Here is a 17,648-nt window from a genome sequence, read left to right as displayed (position 1 = left end):
TTAGATCATGTGAGCTGGAACCTAATTGGTCCATCCTAGTTCGAACGGACTGACTGGGAGGTAACTGTAGGCAGGTGAGCAAGGCTGAAGGCTGTGGGACACTGGGGTGTGCCCTGGGGATCATGTCTTGTCCCTCTTAGGCCCTCTTTCTAGTCTCCAGCCACCATGAGGTGAGCAGTTTTCCCCGACTCTGCCCTTTGTCCAAGATGTTCTACCTCACCTTGGGCCCAGAGCAATGGACCCAGCTGACCATGGACTCAACCTCTGAAACTATGAGCTCAAAATAAACTTTTCCTCCTCTAAGTCGTTCTGGTCAAGTATTTTGGTCACACTGACAAAAAGCTGACTAATGCAGGGAACCAGGCTTATCATCCATTCTGAAGAGGTGATGTGTGCGCGCACGCGCGTGTGTGTACATTTTGCCCCTTCCCAGCTGTGTGATCTTGGGCAAATTATTTAGGTAGCATAATGGCCCCCAGAGAGGTCCATGTTGAATCCCTGGAACCTGTCCATATGTGGTCCTACCTGGTCAAGTGATTAAGCCTACAAAGGAACTCTCCTAGATTATATAAACTTCACTCTCAGGAACCTAACAGGGAAATGAGAGTAACACGAACAGCTTTAAAGAGTGAAAAACATCAATGAGTGCTGGCTAAGGAGGGGAAAAGAGATCACAGGGGGTAGGGCAGGTGGAAAGAGTAGCGTAATTCTTGATCCCATCTGTACTTTTTGGTGCTCTCCTGGGACTAGCAGTGAAACACAAAATCCTAAACAGCCTCATAGATGGCTCCTAACCCTGAGAGCAGGGATGGGGATGAACATGCATCTTGGCCAGAGGTCAAGGGGCATCCTCCAGGGTAGAACCCCCTAGACAGCCCCACACCTGCCTTCTTCCAGAACCCTGTGTTAGATAGAGGAAGACACTAGACCCACAATGAGGGATACTGTCCTGGTTAAGAACAGCTGACCCAGTTATCCACAATACATAGGGTCTCCAAAGGGAGCACAGAACCCCAAGGTTAGAATGTCTTCCTTGGCATGAATGCCCAGTGCCCAAAATAGTGCTTGGTGAAGAATCGTCAATGGATGTCAGTGGTAGAGGCCAAAGCATGAGCAGAAACAGGATATTACATGGGTATAAAGACTCTCCCCACAGGAGGCTTACTGACTCCAAAAGGGGTGTCCAGAATGTCACAGACTGGATAATTCTGGAGGCTGGGAAGTCCAAGGCTGAGGTTCTAGCATCTGGTAATGGTCTTGTTGTGTTGTGACATGGGGTAGGACGGCACAGGTGAGAGGGAAAGAGCATGCAAACTCAGGTCTCTTTCCCTCCTTTTACAAAGCCACTAATATCACCATGGGGGCCCACCACCAGGACCCCATCTAACCCTAACTAGCTCCCAAAGTCCTCATCTCCAAATACCATTAACACATGAATCTGGGGGTTAAATTTCTAACACGTGATCTTTGAGGGAACTATTCAGACAACAGCAGGGGTGAATAGCAACTTTACAGTGGATAAATCCAGAAGATACCACCTTATGCAAGGGACCAAGGTGAGCAAAGTACAGAAAAGGGACACGTCAAGGTCACGCACCTCCTGATAGGACGCACTGAGGGGGCAACTGCATGGCTTCTGTAGTGTTCTTGCCAAATTTAATCATTAAAAAACACCAAAAATCCCAGGTCAGGGAACATTCCACAAACTAACCAGTGACTTCTCAAATGTGCAGGATCACGAAAGAGGAAGTCTGACCTATTCCAGTTTGGAGAAAACTAAACAGAACTAAATGTGGTGTGGACTCCAGATTGACCTGAGAACCTAACAACCAACAGGCAAAATTCTAATAAACTCTGAGGATCAGTGAATAGTACTGTACCAATATTAACTTCCTGGTTTTGACAACTGCACTACGCTTAACAGATCATGTAGATAATATTGGAAGAGGCTGGGTAAAGAATAGATGGAAACTATGTACTATTAATGTAACTTTTTTGTATGTCTGAAATTATTTTAAAATGAAAATTAAACATTAAAAATAAGTAATCAGGGGCTGGGGATGTGGCTCAAGCGGTAGCGCGCTTGCCTGGCATGCGTGCGGCCCGGGTTTGATCCTTAGCACCACATACAAAGAAAGTTGTTGTGTCCGCTGAAAACTGAAAAATAAATATTGAAATTCTTTCCCTCTCTCTCTCTCTCTCTCTCTCTCTCTCTCTCTCTCTCTCTCCCCCCCCTCTTAAAAAAATAAATAAATAAAAATAAATAAGTAATCAAGTACTGCCTGGCACTCATTGTAGGCTCTCAATAAATATTTGTCTAACTAATAAAAGAATCCCAGTTTTCCACCACTGATTGCACTTGAGCCCGGCCAAGCCCCGCCTCTTTTCCACCTTCTTGCACCCAGCACTCTACCTGATCCCACCTAGGTGAGGTGGAAATGCTATCAAGGAAAACTGATGTATAGTCTACATAGAACATCTGGATGGAGCCGTTCAATCAAAATAATTGTGAGAAACAGAAAAAGAAATGGGAGTTGGGGTGTAGCTCAAAAGCAGAGTGCATGTTTAATATGCACTGGGCTCAATCTCCAGCACCAAAGAAAATAAACAAACAAACAAATCTATGTGGCAACCCTTTAAATACACTACGCAAAAGTAAGTGAATGACTGAACAAAGCAGAGCTTCCTAATAGACATTTCAAAAAATACCCTCTCCAAATGGAACACAACCCAATTAAGGGAGTCAGAGTCTCTGCAAGTGTCCTGCATTTTAGAACAATGTAGTATGGATTTAATTTAATGAAATAAAAACTCAAAACAAGATGAAATAACAGAATGAGATGAAAAGGGAGGTTGTAGAACTAAGGAAACAAATTAAAAACCACAATGCTATGATTACAGATCTAATAAGTAAATTGGAAAGAAAAATAAACTAATCATGGCTAAAAAACCAAATTAACTCATAGAGGAAATGTAGAGGATAGAGATAAAGAGATTCAAATAATTAGAAAGGATGTGATGGACACATAAAAGTCAGAGTCTAAGTTAATTTGTGTTCTTCATATACACATATCAATAGAAACAACATAAAATTATGGATATAATATAGGGAAAAAACTCTCTAATTTGAATAAAAGTTCAATGTGAATTTTAATGGGTAGAGTATATTCTAGGAAAAACTGTTTTAGTATCATTGATAGTGATGTAACTTGTTTAAGATTCTGAGCTTCAAAGATTTAAAGAAAAACAAAAAAGAATTGTTCAGACATATTAGTAGAAGGGAAAACTAAAAGCAGGTCACTTTTAAGGGAGGAGAAAAGTAAAATCAAGATAATCTCAGACTCGCCACAGACTAGTATTCAATGCCAGAGGACAAAGGGTTCATCTAAAAATGTGGGAGGGGAAAAGTGAGATCTGAGAATATTATACCCAGCCAAACTGACACAAAATTCAATGGGTAGACACTTGCAAACATGAAATAGTTACTTTGTGGCCTTTAGTTACCATGGGCCCTTCCTTTAAAAAAAAAATAATAATAATAAGTGTTGGTGATGAAATCTAGTCAAGAGACAAATGGAAATACAGACCCCTAGAAGGGAGAAAACACATAGAGAAATAGATGGTGGGTATCAAATCTACCTAAACAGACAACTAGGACTAAAGGGAAAGTAATACAAGAAGAAAAAATTGGGGGCTGAGGGAGAAGAGAAGTCTCACGTACGCTGGACACCCCCTCCTGGAGTAAGCGATGATCACTCTGCCTTGCCTTTGTACTTTACTGTCTCCATCTCTAGCCAGGACTAAGGCATTCGTTAGTTTGACCTGTTTTTCAAAAAGTATTTTTAGTTATAGGTAGACACAATACCTTTATTTTATTTATTTATTTGTCTATTTTTATGTGGTGCTGAGGATTGAACCCAGTGCCTCACACGTGGTAGGCAAGTGCTCCACCACTGAGCCACAGCCCCAACCCAGTTTGGCCTATTTTTACCATTTCTGTGAAAGGAATCCTATTGTGTCTGGTTTGCTTTTTTTTTTTTTTTCCACTCAAAATTATGGTTTTCTTGATACCAGTGGTGTTTGGGGATTGTCTCAGTCTGCCCAGACTGCTAGAACAAAAAAACCGCATACTGTGCGTCACACAACATTCACTTCTCCAGTTTTGGAGGTGGGAGGTGAGGACCTGCATCCTGTTCATGGATGGCTGTCTCTTCACTCAGTCCTCACAGCAGGGAGGGAACTCTCTGGGTCCCTTTGGTCAGGGCAGTAATCCCATTCAGGAAGGCTCCCCTCTATGACCTCATCAACCCCAGAGTCCCTACTTCCTAACATCTTCACATTGACGGTTAAAATTTCAACACACACAAAAAAATTGTCAACTATGAATTTGGGGGAACACAGCATTCAGACCACAGCACGAGCCCACATCTTTCAGAGTTCGACGAAGAGGCGTTGGCAAGCCCGCTTCCGTGATGCGGCAGTCATTGCTGAAAATCCCACTTCCCCCAGGCCTGAGGCTGGAGAGGAAGCGGGGCTCCCAACGTCCTCATGCCTGCAGGTCTGCAGGGGCCTCCACAGGACAGGTGGGTCAGGGGCCCAGCTGTTCACCACCCTGCAGAAGATCGTCTCGTAGCTGCTGTGGGCAGGGGAATTTCACAGACCTACGTGCAAACATGGTTTGGCCTTGGGAACTCACTTGGGAACGTAATGGATTGACACCTGCACAGTCCTCACAGCGACCACTGTCAGTGGCAGAGCATTGCCTAGCACAAAGGAGACTCTGGGTCCCATCCCCAGCACCACACCAACACACACATCCCACAACACACCAGGATCTCTCCAAAACAAGATTCTGGAAGATACCAGTCTCTACGTCTCTAAGCCTTTGCTAGAAATGCAGAATCTCCTGCCCCACCCAAGACCAAACTGAAAAAAAAAAAATTATACACACACACACACACACATATAGTACTAGAGATTGAACCCCAGAGTGCTCTACCCAGGAGATACATCTCCAGGCTTCTTATATATTTTATTTTGAGTCAGGGTCTTGCTAAGTGACCTAGACTATCCTTAGACTTGCGATACTCCTGCTTTAGCCTCAGGAGTAGCCAGGCCTGCAACACTTCATTGGCAGAACTTGCATTTTAATAAGATTCCTAGATGGCTCGAGTGCACACTCAAGGTTGGGGAACACAGGCCTTCATGCTTCACTGTGTGTGTTAGTTTTACTGAAGTCCAACACAGACACAGAAAAATTTTGTCAGAAGGGTATCATCTGGTGAATTATATCAAGGGAATCCACAGGGATATCTAGCCCCCAGATTGAGAACAGAATAGAGACCCAACACCTTAAAAACCCCCTTTCTTGTATAAGCATTCTGGCACCAAAGGTAACCAATATCCCAGCCTCTAACAGCATAAGTTAATTGGGTCCTTGTTTCCTCATATAGTTGGAATCATGCTGCAAGGATTCTTTTGTGTTTGTGACATTCTAAATCCCTCATTTGGAACCCCAACTTCCCCCTGTGTACTTAAACACAGTGTGTCTGATCTCTCTCCACTTTCCTGTGTCTTCTTTCTCCAGAAAGCTAATGCGAAAGAAAGCCCACTTATTCAGATACATATTTAATGAGCACCTAGACTGTGCCAGGATTGTTAGGGGCTGAACCCTATGACAGTGTTGCCAACCTGGGAGTTGTGTTTCAGGGAGGCATCCTGCCCAGTAGTTTTCAGGGCTGTGGAAGATTCACATTGGCATGTGAGTTCAACCTTTGAGAGGAATTTATTACCTGCCCTAAAAATACCCCAAACTGTAGTTTACGCAGCCAGCAAGGAGCAGCAAGACCTCCACTTAGGTCTTTTGAACACATCATAAAGTCTGATTCCAGGAAATTTCTGGCTCAATTATTTCTGCTTTTCTTTATTTTTTTTCTTTTTTTTTTTTAATATTTTATTTTTTAGTTTTCGGCAGACACAACATCTTTGTTTGTATGTGGTGCTGAGTATCGAACCCAGGCCACGCGCATGCCAAGCCAGCGCGCTACCACTTGAGCCACATCCCCAGCCCTCTGCTTTTCTTTAAACGTTATTTGGTTTAATGTTTAAAATTGAGGTTCTCCCAGCCAATGGTTCTAACTGTCGCCAAAGGCCCTTGCCACTTGTTTCTCTCAAGGCTTCCAGAAATAAATTATGCATGTTTACCTGGCACTGGGTTTCACGTGGATGCCGGGCACTGCGATCATCACTGCTGTGAGATCAGTGGTCAGTCCCCTTCTTTCTGGGCCTCATTTTTCTGATTTCTAACTAGAAGGAAATAAACTGCATCAGAGGTTTTTAACCTGGAATCCAAGATTCACCAGGGACCCCGTACATCCCCGGAAATTATATGGAAGATTGTATGTTTGTTTTTGAGGGAAAAGGAGTCCAGAGTATCACGATGCCCTCAAATTAAACACCATCATGTTCGATGATCCCAAGAACATTTTCAGCACTAATATTCTGCATCATATGGTTACTGGAGACCTTCATTTTTGGCTGAATGTGGCTCCAGCTGAACTTTAAAAAGAAAAGATGATTTGCCTCATGCGTTCCTCTGTCCTATCAGAAAGAATACAGTGAAACTGTAGTGCCTCGTACTAGCCTCTCACTCTGACTCTGTGGATAAGGGTCATTTCATCTAAATAGCGTGGCCCTGGATCAAGTCCCTCAGTTTCAGTGACCTCAACGTGAGTCCTGTTGTATTTGTCTGGCCTGTTTCCTAAATGCTGTAGCTATTGTAACCCTCCAAACTTGTTTGCAAGTCTGGTTCTCATAACCAAGTGGATGGAGACATGCCAATATGTTCTGATCCTTCAACAGTCCAATATCCTCTATCTAGAGAAATGACCCTGGATAGTGAAATGCATCATGTTTGTCGAATGGGATGTGGGTGCTCACCTGTCACCTGAGAAAAAAATAGTGAGCAGGGTCCTTCCTACCTCTCTGAAGCCAGTGCTCATTCATTCCCACACAATAATATTAGGTTACACATTCCCTCTGTGTGGCTGGTTCCCCTGGCAGTGCCCTAGCAACAACTTGAGCCAAAAGTTTTCATTACAAACTGCTTGGATAGTATAAAGGAACCAGGTTATATTCCTCCAGAGAGCGAGGCGTGTGGGACTCGAGAACATTCTTCATCACACTGGGTTCACCACAGATGAAAGAGGTGGTTTCAGAACTCATCCTCTTTCTAAATGGAAACTTCTTTGTTTTTAGTTATTAAGAAATAGAGCTCTGGGGCTGGGGATACAGCTCAGCTGGTAGAGTACTTGCCTTGCATGCACAAGGCCCTGGGTTCCATCCCCAGCACCAACACACACATAGAAAAAAAATAGAGCTCTGGGATCAAACCTTACTACTCTAAGTGTGGTCTCCAGACCAGCAGCAATTGGGGCTTGTTAGAAATCCAAACTTCTCAGCGTCACTGCAGACCCACTGGACCACAGTCTGCATTTTAATATTTGAAATCTCCCGGCAATTCCTAATTGGGGGCACTGAGAAGTTTGAGAAGTACTCCCGCAACAGCACCCCATCTTCACCAGCAGCCAGTGCCTGAACGTCTGTGACCGTCCAGCAATATTGATTAATAAACATGAGCCTTTTGCCTATAAACCTGTACGACAAGCCTGAGGCACCTGCAACCCCCCTTCAGGTCTTCTCCACGGTCACAGGCTGCCTCCTATATTTACCTGTTTGATCACCTTAACGCAAGACTCACTTAACTTTGATTACAGTCATAAGGACGTTCTGGTCCATAGTGACCAAATAGAGGAATGGTGGTCCTAGGAGCTCCTCCTGCCTAGAGATGTCCCAGGCATCTTAGTTTGTGTAAAATGCTCTGTTTGTACAATGACAAAATCACCTAAGGACACGCTTTTCAGACCTTGTCCTGCCATCAAGCAACATGTGACTCCCCTTTCACAAAGGAAGTTTGTGTCTCACGAGTGCGCTTTGGCAGCACATTTACTAAAACTGGAACGACACAGAGAAGATTAGCATGGTCCCCATGCGGGCACGACATGCAGATTCGTGAAGTGTTCCACATTTGGGGAAGTACTGGGGACTGAATTAGAACAAATTATATTCTATGCTTTTATAATTTTGTCAAAATGAATCCTAATGTTAGGTATAACTAAAAGAAATTATATATATATATATATATATATATATATATATATATATTCACATAAAATAAATACCAAAAAAAGCTTGTGTTTTGGGTTTTATGTGCTTGTTCTATTTTTTCTAATCACATTAAAATAGAGTCATGGCTGTTAACATCTTGCTACATGTCATTTGTGATCCCTTCAGACCCTCCTTGTGGTGGATACCCACAGAGGACAAGCAAATGTTCATTTGAGCCTCCAAGATAGGTGGGTTTCCAAACCCCTCTCTGGAGTGGCATCTATGACCATCTGAGCGGCTGGGCTCAGAGCATGACCTCAAATAAACAAGGAGCCCTCACCCAGGTGTGGCCTAACAGAAGGAGCCGGTGAATGTCTGATCCCTGGAAGTTTCCATCACTACTTCCCTTTGCTTAGGTCTACCCTGAATACTTAGTTAATTTGTAAAAAGTTTTCTCCTCTCTATCCTTCAAGAAAAGGAAGCTGCAAAACAAGCCCCACATTTCACACAGTGAGCATATAATGAGTTACTCTGTAGAAGAAACACGGAGAGACCAAAAATTCCAAGAGAAAACAGAAAATAGTCCAGGGCTTAGAAACAAACACTGGATGAGATGGTAACAGTTATTGAAATGTATGCATTCCCAGCATTTTCCAGGACTTGTCCCAGGTCTGAAGGCGGCAGTATCTTTCCATCTCCACCAGGAACACGGCACACAAGGACACACTCAAATCGATCACTGCAGGAGCTAAAAGAACAACTTTGATTGTCGAGAGATCAGACTCTGATGAGATGGGAAAACCTTTTTTTAACAAATAGATTTTTTAAAAAAATCCACCTGTCTCTATTGTGGGTTCGGGGCAGATCTGGCTGGATGTCCCTTTTAACCCATTTATAAATGCTCCAAGGACCATCTTTTCTAGTAGTACAATTAATTCTGTTGCATTCAAGATCACTTGTGGATCATCACTGGTCTTCTGCTTTCCTTTTTCTGTGCTTTCAAGAAAAAGGGTCCTCTCCCTACAACTCTGGGTAAACGGTCGGTCCTTCTGCAAACTGTACATGGCAGGTTCAATACGACCTGGGGAGGAGGGAGAGCGCACACTGTGAGGCTGCTGCATAGGGTGCTTCCTGTAACACCGCAGAACCCACGCCAGCTAAAAGAATCAACCTGTAATCCACCTGGGGTGGAAAGCAGGGCAGGGGACACGGGCATACTAAGGGGCTAGAACAGCACCCAGCTACTGGAATCCAGGCAATACACGGAACCTCTCCAAATACTATCCTCAGCCTTGTTTAGACTCTGCAGTTCTTTTTGTTTTCTTTTCTTTTCTTTCTTTTTTTTTTTTTTTTTTTTTTTTTTGGTACTAGGGATTGAACTCAGGGGCACTCGATCACCGAGCCACATCCCAGCCTTATTTTCTATTTTATTTGAGACAGGATCTCACTGAGTTGCTTAGCACCTCGCTTTTGCTGATGCTGGCTTTGAACCTGCAATTCTCCTGTGTCCGCCTCCCCAGCCTCTGAGATTAGAGGCACGAGCCACTGTGCCTGGCTTGCTGTTCTCTTAACCTCCACTTCTACATAAGGACCAGTGGTGACCAAGGATCACTATTTCATCTAGTGCCCATAAATCTTTCCACGCTCTGGTCAGGAACCCACAGTGGTTCAAATCTAGACCAGCATCCAAGGTCTGTGTGGCCAGTCCCAATCCCCATCCTCCACTCCCTCCACCTGGGTCTCACCAGCCTCCTCCCTGTCCTCTGCAAAGCCTGCTCACATCTTTTCCACCTTCCTGAGAGCAATGAAGTGAAAGCGAATGGACTGAAAATTACTCCATTGGATTGGAGCTAAAACACAGGTTGGAGGTAAGTATGGAGCAGGTACAGGTGAGTGAGCTCACAGTCTAGCGCTTTGCCTCTAACTTCTGCTTCCTCCTGTATCCACTGAAGATCAGTCAAGGGTAAATGCCCCATGCAGTTAGTAGAATATTCATGAAATTCTTCAAGTGATCATCTGAAAATACATTGCAATTATCAGACATCTGGTTTACTAGGATAATTGTGTGTGTGTGTGTGGGGGTGAGTACCATTTAATAAAGAAGTCAGATTTTATTGCTTTTGGTCAAAGTCCAGAGTAAGATTGAAGAGCAAAGAATTGCACAATGTAATCTTAAATTGGAGTCAGAGTAAATAACATTTCAGGGAACATTTCAAAGAAGAAATTATTTCTGGGTCAATTTAACTGTAGAGTCTAAAATAACTTCAGCAGCCCACTCCAAAGATAAATTCTAAGAGTATGGTGAAGTCTGCATCAAAGAGTAAGAAACTCACCTTTTCTGAAACAAGTCTTCAGTGAATCCGCATTAGAACTATGCCTCCAAACTCCCTGGTGCCAAGAGTTGTTGGGCTGGAAGAGTCTGGAAGTGTCACTCATCAGTCAAGGCTGCAATCTGGGAATGGACTCAGAAAAGCCTGTCTCTGTTTGGGAAAGATAAAGGTGGCCAGTGAATGATGTGTTCCAGTGGCTACAAGTGCTGTGTCCCCACAGCCTGCCTGCCGGACAGGGGAAGGTTCTGCTATTCCGATGAACAGTGCTAAGAAACTGTCTCTGGGTCTGTTTATTCTGCTGAGATCTTTTGTGGGTTGAATTATGTCCCCTCAAAAAGACATACTGACATCTAACCAGCACTACCTAAAAATGCAAACTTATTAGGAAATATAGGGTCTTTGCAGATATAATCAAGTTAAGACAAGGTCATACTCAGGGAACTTCTAATCCAATGACCGGGGACCTTATAAGAAGAGAAAACAGACACAGACACACAGAGGGAAAACAAGAGGAAGGAGAGGGCTCCAGTGGTGGCAGATGAGAGAGGAGGGGCGCCTACAAACCAAGCACTGCCCAGGGCCTCGGCAAAGCCAGGAGCTGGGAGGAGTGGGAAGGATCCTCCCTAGAGCTTCCAGGGAGAGGCCAGCCCCATCTCAGGCATCTATATTCCAGAACCACGTGAGAATCTATTTCTGTTGTTTGAAGGCCCCCAGTTTCTAGTACCTTATCATGTAGCCCTAGCAAAGTAATACCTGCACAAAGAGCTTTGGCTTCTCCTTCAGGCAAGTCACTGATCCTCAAGATCCACGTGCCAAGGGACAGTGTAGAACCCCAGTACCCCTGAGCTCCCCAAGCAAATGCAGACGGGTGCTGTGACGAGTGAACTACAGATGCAGTAGCTTGCTTGCATGCTCTCTCAAAACTCTTTTTATGGAAAAATTTTAATGCACACAAATGGGGGTGGCGATGAATGGCACGTGCCCACCTGCCGTCTTTAACTATGTTCAACATTTTCCTCTTCTGGCTTTTTCTCTCTCCAACCTGTGTTTATTTTGCATGGGGGATGTGTGCAGGATTTTGAAACAAACTCAGCCCAACTTGCCAGGTCATCCACAAAGCTTTAGTTTAAACTACTTAAGACGCATTTTTCTATTCATCTTTGAGAGTTGTGTATTTTATTAGTCATGTAAAAGAATAGTATTTCTCTTTTATTGTTCAGTGTTGGGATTTTTCTGGTTTCAATTTTTAGATTTTGTGGTTTTAAACATATTCATGGTTATATAATCACCATGATCTAATTCTAAAATGTTTTCATCATTCCAAAAAGAAACCCTCTACTCATCAGCAGCCCTTTCCAAATTCTCTTCCCTCCAGCCCCAATCATTAATCTACTTTCTATCTCTATGCATTTTCCTATCTTCACATTTCATATTAATGGGCATATAATATGCAGTCTTTAGTGACTAGCTCTTTTTGCTGGGCATAATATTAACAAGATATGCCTATGCTATAGTGTATATCGTACTCATTCTTTTTCATGGGTAATAATATTCCCTTACATGAATATACCACATTTTGTTTATCCAGTTATCAATTGATGGAATTTGGTTGTTTCCACCTTTTAATTATTAAATTAATATTGCAATGAACACTCATATACAAGTTTTGTATAGACATGTATTTTCATTTTTCTTTTGTATATTACTAAGAATAGATTTTCTGGAACACAGACTAACTATATTTAACATTTTAAGGAATCATTAAACTATTTTACAAAGTGGCTACACCACTTTATAATCCCACCAGCAATGTATGAGTAGTTTTAGCCAGCTCTTTGATACTATGACGATTTTTTTTTTTTTTTTAGTTACCAAGGATTAAACATCAAGCAACATCCCCAGCCCTTTTTGTTTTTATTTTATTGGAGTTGACTGTGTGAGACTCACTAACCCAGGCTGGCCATGAACTTGTAATTCTTCTGCCTCAGCCTCCCAAGTCATTGGGAGGTACCTACCACTGTACCCAGTTCACTGTGAAAAAGTGCTGGAAAAAATAATAATAATAACCAACTTGGAGGAAAAAAGATATTTTGCTCATGGTTTCAGAGGTTTCAGGCTGCGGTTGGCTGGCTCCAAGGCACAAACATCAGGATGGAAGAGAAAAGTTGCTCACCTCCTGGCAGCCAGCAAGCAGAGAACGGGAGGGGGCCAGGGACAAGATATAGTCCCCAAGGTCATGACCCTAAGTTTTAGACCTGCTCCCTTCAACTAGGTACCACCTTCTACCATTTCCAGGGCCTCCCAATAGTCCATTCAGCTATGACTCCGTCAGTGGATTAATTTATTGATGAGATTATAGTCCTCAAGATCCAATCTCTTCCCAAAAGGTCCATGTCTGAACATTGCTTAAAAGGGCACCAAGACTTTAACACATGAGCCTTTGGAGGATATTCCAGATCCAAATGATAACATAGTCCAAATTCTCCATAAGTCCACCACTTGTTATTCTCCATCTTTTTTATTATGGCCATCCTAGTGGAAGTGAAATGATATCTCATTGCAATTTTGGTTTTCATTTCCCTAATGACTAACTATATTCACCTTAGGAAAAATGTTCCCATCCCTGGTTTTTAATTGTTGAGTTGTAAGAACTCTTTATATATTCTGGATACAAGTTCCTTATCTGGTATGATTTGCAAAGATATCCTCCTATCTGTGAGCTGTCTTTACTTTCTGGATAGTGTCCTTTGAAACACAGAAGTTTTCAACTTGATAAAATCTGATTTAGCTATTCTTTCTTCTGTTGCTGTGCATCTAAGAAGTCATTGCTTAACTCAACGTTACAAAGGCTTAGCCCCATGTTTTTCCTAGGAGTTTTTAGTGTTAGTTCTTATAGTTAGGTGTATGATCCATTTTCAGACACACACACACACACACACACACACACAGTAATAAGTTAGGGGTCCAAAACCATTCTTTTGTATGTACATATAGACATTACATTTAAGTCACTTTCTTATTAACTTGTTCTATGATATTATACCTGTTTCCCATAAATCATCTTTTAGATAACTACAAACATGAGTGGTAAGAAAGAAAACCCCAATGAAGAAAGATTTCAAATGAGGAAATGGTTAGCCACTCCCTCATTGCCTGTAATCTCTGACTCATTTACCCAATTTTAGTTTTCCTTCCTTTTCTTGTAATAGTCTACAATGTGGTCTAGCTCTTAGTTGGCTTAATCAGTCAGAACTTTATCAATTAATTCTGTCCTTAACCTCAACTATCCATCAAACAGGTTAGGCACAATGTGTCTGTCAGTCCTGTGTAAAGTAGAGATGAAAAGACACCTGCTTCAGAGGATACAGCCTAGGAGGAGAAAGGGGTGGCACATAAAAGATCCCAACACAGGGGCTGGGGCTGGGGCTCAGAGGTAGAGCGCTTGCCTGGCAGGCATGAGGCACTGGGTTCAATCCTCAGCACCACATAAAAATAAAAGGCATTGTGTCCACCTATAACTAAAATAAATAAATATTTTTTAAAAAAGAAAGATTACAACACAGAGTGAGGCAGGAGGGAATAACTGTAGGAGGAGACCCAAGGATCTCATGAAGAGAGGGGACCTAGGCAAAGGCTGAGACCTGGGCCAGGCAGGAAGCACCGAGGTCTGATGCCTACCAGGCCCGTTCTTGAGGTAGAGACCAGACACCCCATCTAGAAAGAACAGTCCCACTCACCCCCAGCAGATGACACCCCTATAGAGAGATGGGTCCCAAAGTACCAGACTTCTAATTTTTCTCAAAAGTTGAAAAAAATTCTAAGCTTTGGTACAATCCCTCATTTTGGAAAGTTAACTAATTTGAATTTTAAATAGTCTACAGTGGGTTTCTGAAACGGCTAAAGATAGAATTACCATATGACACAGCAAATCCAATCCTAGGTGTGTTCCCCCAAAGAACTGAAAGCAGGAACTCAGACAGATAGTTGTATGCCACTGGAGCATGATTCACAAGGTGAACAGGTGAAATAACTAACATTGTCCATTAACAGACAGAGGTGGGTATATTCATATAATGGAATGTCCATCACCCATTCAGCTACAACGTGGATGAACTTTGAACACATCATATTAAGAGAAATACGGTATAAATGTTGTATGATTACACTTACATGAAATATGTTGAATGGTGAAGTTAATGGAGATAGAAAGTAGATCAGAAGTCATGGGGGGGTGGTGACAGGGAGCTGGAGCCCTGAGGAGTTATTCTTTATGGTACAGAGTTTCTGTCTGGGGGATGAAGAAGCTTGGAAATAGTGGTGATGGTTGCACAACTTGTTAATGTAAGTAATACCACTGAATTGTATGTTTCATAACGATTAAAATGGCAAATTTTATGTTCTATATATTTAACTACCAAAAAAAGGAAAAAAAAAAAAAACCAAAACTCTAGAGTAGCTTAGCAAATATATTAGGGGTTGCGGTGGGCTAGCAGCTCAGAACCTTGAGCTCAGAGAGATTAACACCCAAGACCTAGTCTACACTGAGCTCCTTAATATGCAAGGGCACGGACTCGGCAGAACACAGAGCCCATCACTGCACCACGGAGAAGGGCTGGGGAGGTGGAGAACATTTAAAAGATATATTCCTGATGCTCAAATAGATTAAAGGCTAGAAATAGACCTGGCAGGAGTTAAGAGAACGAAGTGATTTCTGGAGTTTCCAAAAATGTGCTTTGAGAGATGCAGGGAGAAGGTCGCTCATAGTTGTGCAGATCACTAGAAGGTTCCTGAAGGAGAAGGAAATTGCACTGCGCATTGAAGGACAGGTGAGCAGGCAAGGACGCTCCAGAGAAGAAATGGCAAGAGCCCGGCCCGTGGGAAGAAGGACAGAGGGTATACCTGGGCATGGAGTCAGACTCAGGTGGCCTGGGACAGAATCCAGGCAGGGAGGTAGCTAACCAGGTAGGAGGGGACCAGGACAAGGTGACCATAACTGCCAAATTAAATTTGAGCAGAACAATGAGTTCTCAAAACTGTCCCCGAGAATGATCAGCCAGGCATGGGGACATAAAACGGCTTGAGGAGAGGCGGGAGACCTGCCAGGAGATTGCTGCGGAGCCGGGGGCAGCCAGGAAGGTTGGCCCTGCGCAGTGGCCGCGATGGGGACAAGGAGGTCAGTGCAGGCCAAGGGCCGTCGTGGTTAAGATGAAGAGAGGGGGCTGCAGGTTGAGTTCTGGGGTGGGGGGCGTTTGTTTGGGACTTTATTTGATTTGTAGTTTTTGTGTGTTCTTGAAGTTAGGGGAGGTTGGAGGGGCTGAGGGCGTGAGTGGGGAGTAGCAGAGACGGAGGTGGGCGAGAAAGAGCGAGGGGATGGAGCGCAGGTTCCAGGTGGCCGGCCAGCGCACAGCAGCGCCCCCGGAGGGTGGGAGAGCAGAGCTTCAGAGCAGAGGAAGGAAGGGGGCCTCCTCCTCGCGGCTAAGAAAATGAACCAAGTCATCCCTGGGAGTGGAGGGGCCCGGAGTGACTCTGATGGTGCCACAATGGCAGGTCCACTGCAGAACGTGACTCTGGGAACTGATGGAACGCAAGGGCTGCAGCGCGCATGCGCAGGAAAAGCCAGCCGGGAAGCCTAGTGCTCAGGGGCGGCTTAGGGTGCTGGTGGCCTTCCAGGCAGGCTCGCCCTCTGCGACATAGAGCCCAGGGTGAGGGCCTCGGAGTCCCAGGAGGCACAGCTTTGTAGTCTTTATTTTCTTGTCTGTCTGGGTTCAAAGTCTTTTTCCCAAAAAAATATGCTTTTTTTCATTGATAAATAATAACATATCTATTTATATACAGCATGAAGTGAAGCTTTAATATATGTATAATTACGGAATGATTACACCAAGCTAATTAACAAACCCATCGCCTCAAGTACTTATTTTTTGTGGTGACAGTATGAAAATGTACTCTTACCGGTTTGGAATTGTTGGTCATTGTTGAAGGAAGGCTCATCTGCCATGGTCAGCCTAGGGTTTTCTGGACTCTGTAGAGAAACGAGAGAAGACAGTCCGGGAGTGACCAGGAGAATGGGAGCTCTGGGTTCTGCAGGTCACGATGAGTGGAGGGGTGGGGTAGCAAGGCAAAAGGGAGGTGGTCCCCAGTGGGAACAGTGACAACCCCTTAGGCCCCACACAGTCAGAGGTGGTAGCCCCAGTGTTTGTGTTGGGATAGACTCTCTATGCCTGGGGTCAGTCAGACCAAGTGCCCCGGCCATCAGTTAGTGATGTCTGCCAGCAGCAAAGAGAGGAGAGGGGAGACATGGCCACAGCCTGTCAGCCCGCGTGAAGAGTGGTCAGAGAGATTCTGGGCTGAAAAGTTTGGAGGAGGAACAGCCCCATGTGCCTATTAAGTCCAGTGAGCCCAGTTGCCTCTGTGGGTGACAGAAGTGTCCTGCAACTGGAGGCCTAGACAACGAGGGTGGGATGTTCGGACGGTCAGTAACGGGGATGTTCAAACCTTTGCAGGGCAGCGAAGAGGACTGAGACCAACGGTGCTGGACTCATGACCTGAGGAGAGCTGCCTAGAAGTCCACCCAGGGACAAGACCATTCCGGAACTGCCAGAGAAGAGGCTGATGAACAATCCAGCTGTTTCCAACCCTGACTCTTCAGTCCTCGGGGCGGGACCTAGGCCTTCTCTCTGTGTCTTCAGACCCAGTGAAGAGCCAATGAGGGAGGCCCTTCTAGGGAGCAGGGACGGACTGTAAGGAAAGGAAACAAGGGTGGGGATGTGCCCCATGGCCAGGCTCCACCCCAGCACTACAGAGGAGAGAGAGAGAGAGAGAAAGAGAGAGAGAGAGAGAGAGAAAGGGGGTGGGGGACCGACAGGTCAGCAGCAAGTCAGGTGGCTGCCAGCAGGAGGGGGCTGGAGAGGTGAGAGCAGCGCTACAGGAGCTGAGTCCTTGCTGTCACAGAGAGGGGTCTGCTCCTAGGATTTTTAGGATGTTTCCAGATGATAGATCCACAGTTCCAGGGAACAGCGTGTGGATAATCTGATGAAACCCATGTCTACTTTAACAAAGCAACTCAGAGCACAGGTCCTGTTGGTGGTGGATTGGTTTCATCTCTCAAATGAAAGAGGTTTACTAAAGAAAGAGAGCGTGATAGAAATCAGA

At 44.2% G+C, this 17,648-nt stretch overlaps 1 non-coding gene across 1 annotated transcript; it reads left to right on the top strand.

Moving 5' to 3' along the window:
* The first annotated feature begins 7,985 nt into the window (after positions 1-7,985).
* Positions 7,986-8,090, top strand: LOC143383931 (U6 spliceosomal RNA). Its single transcript, XR_013089221.1, has one exon. It is a non-coding gene; the product is annotated as a U6 spliceosomal RNA (small nuclear RNA).
* The last annotated feature ends 9,558 nt before the right edge of the window (positions 8,091-17,648 follow it).

The sequence above is a fragment of the Callospermophilus lateralis genome, chromosome 1 (assembly GCF_048772815.1).
Source record: "Callospermophilus lateralis isolate mCalLat2 chromosome 1, mCalLat2.hap1, whole genome shotgun sequence".
Lineage (NCBI taxonomy): Eukaryota > Metazoa > Chordata > Mammalia > Rodentia > Sciuridae > Callospermophilus > Callospermophilus lateralis.
This window is presented reverse-complemented; position numbering and strand designations above follow the sequence as displayed.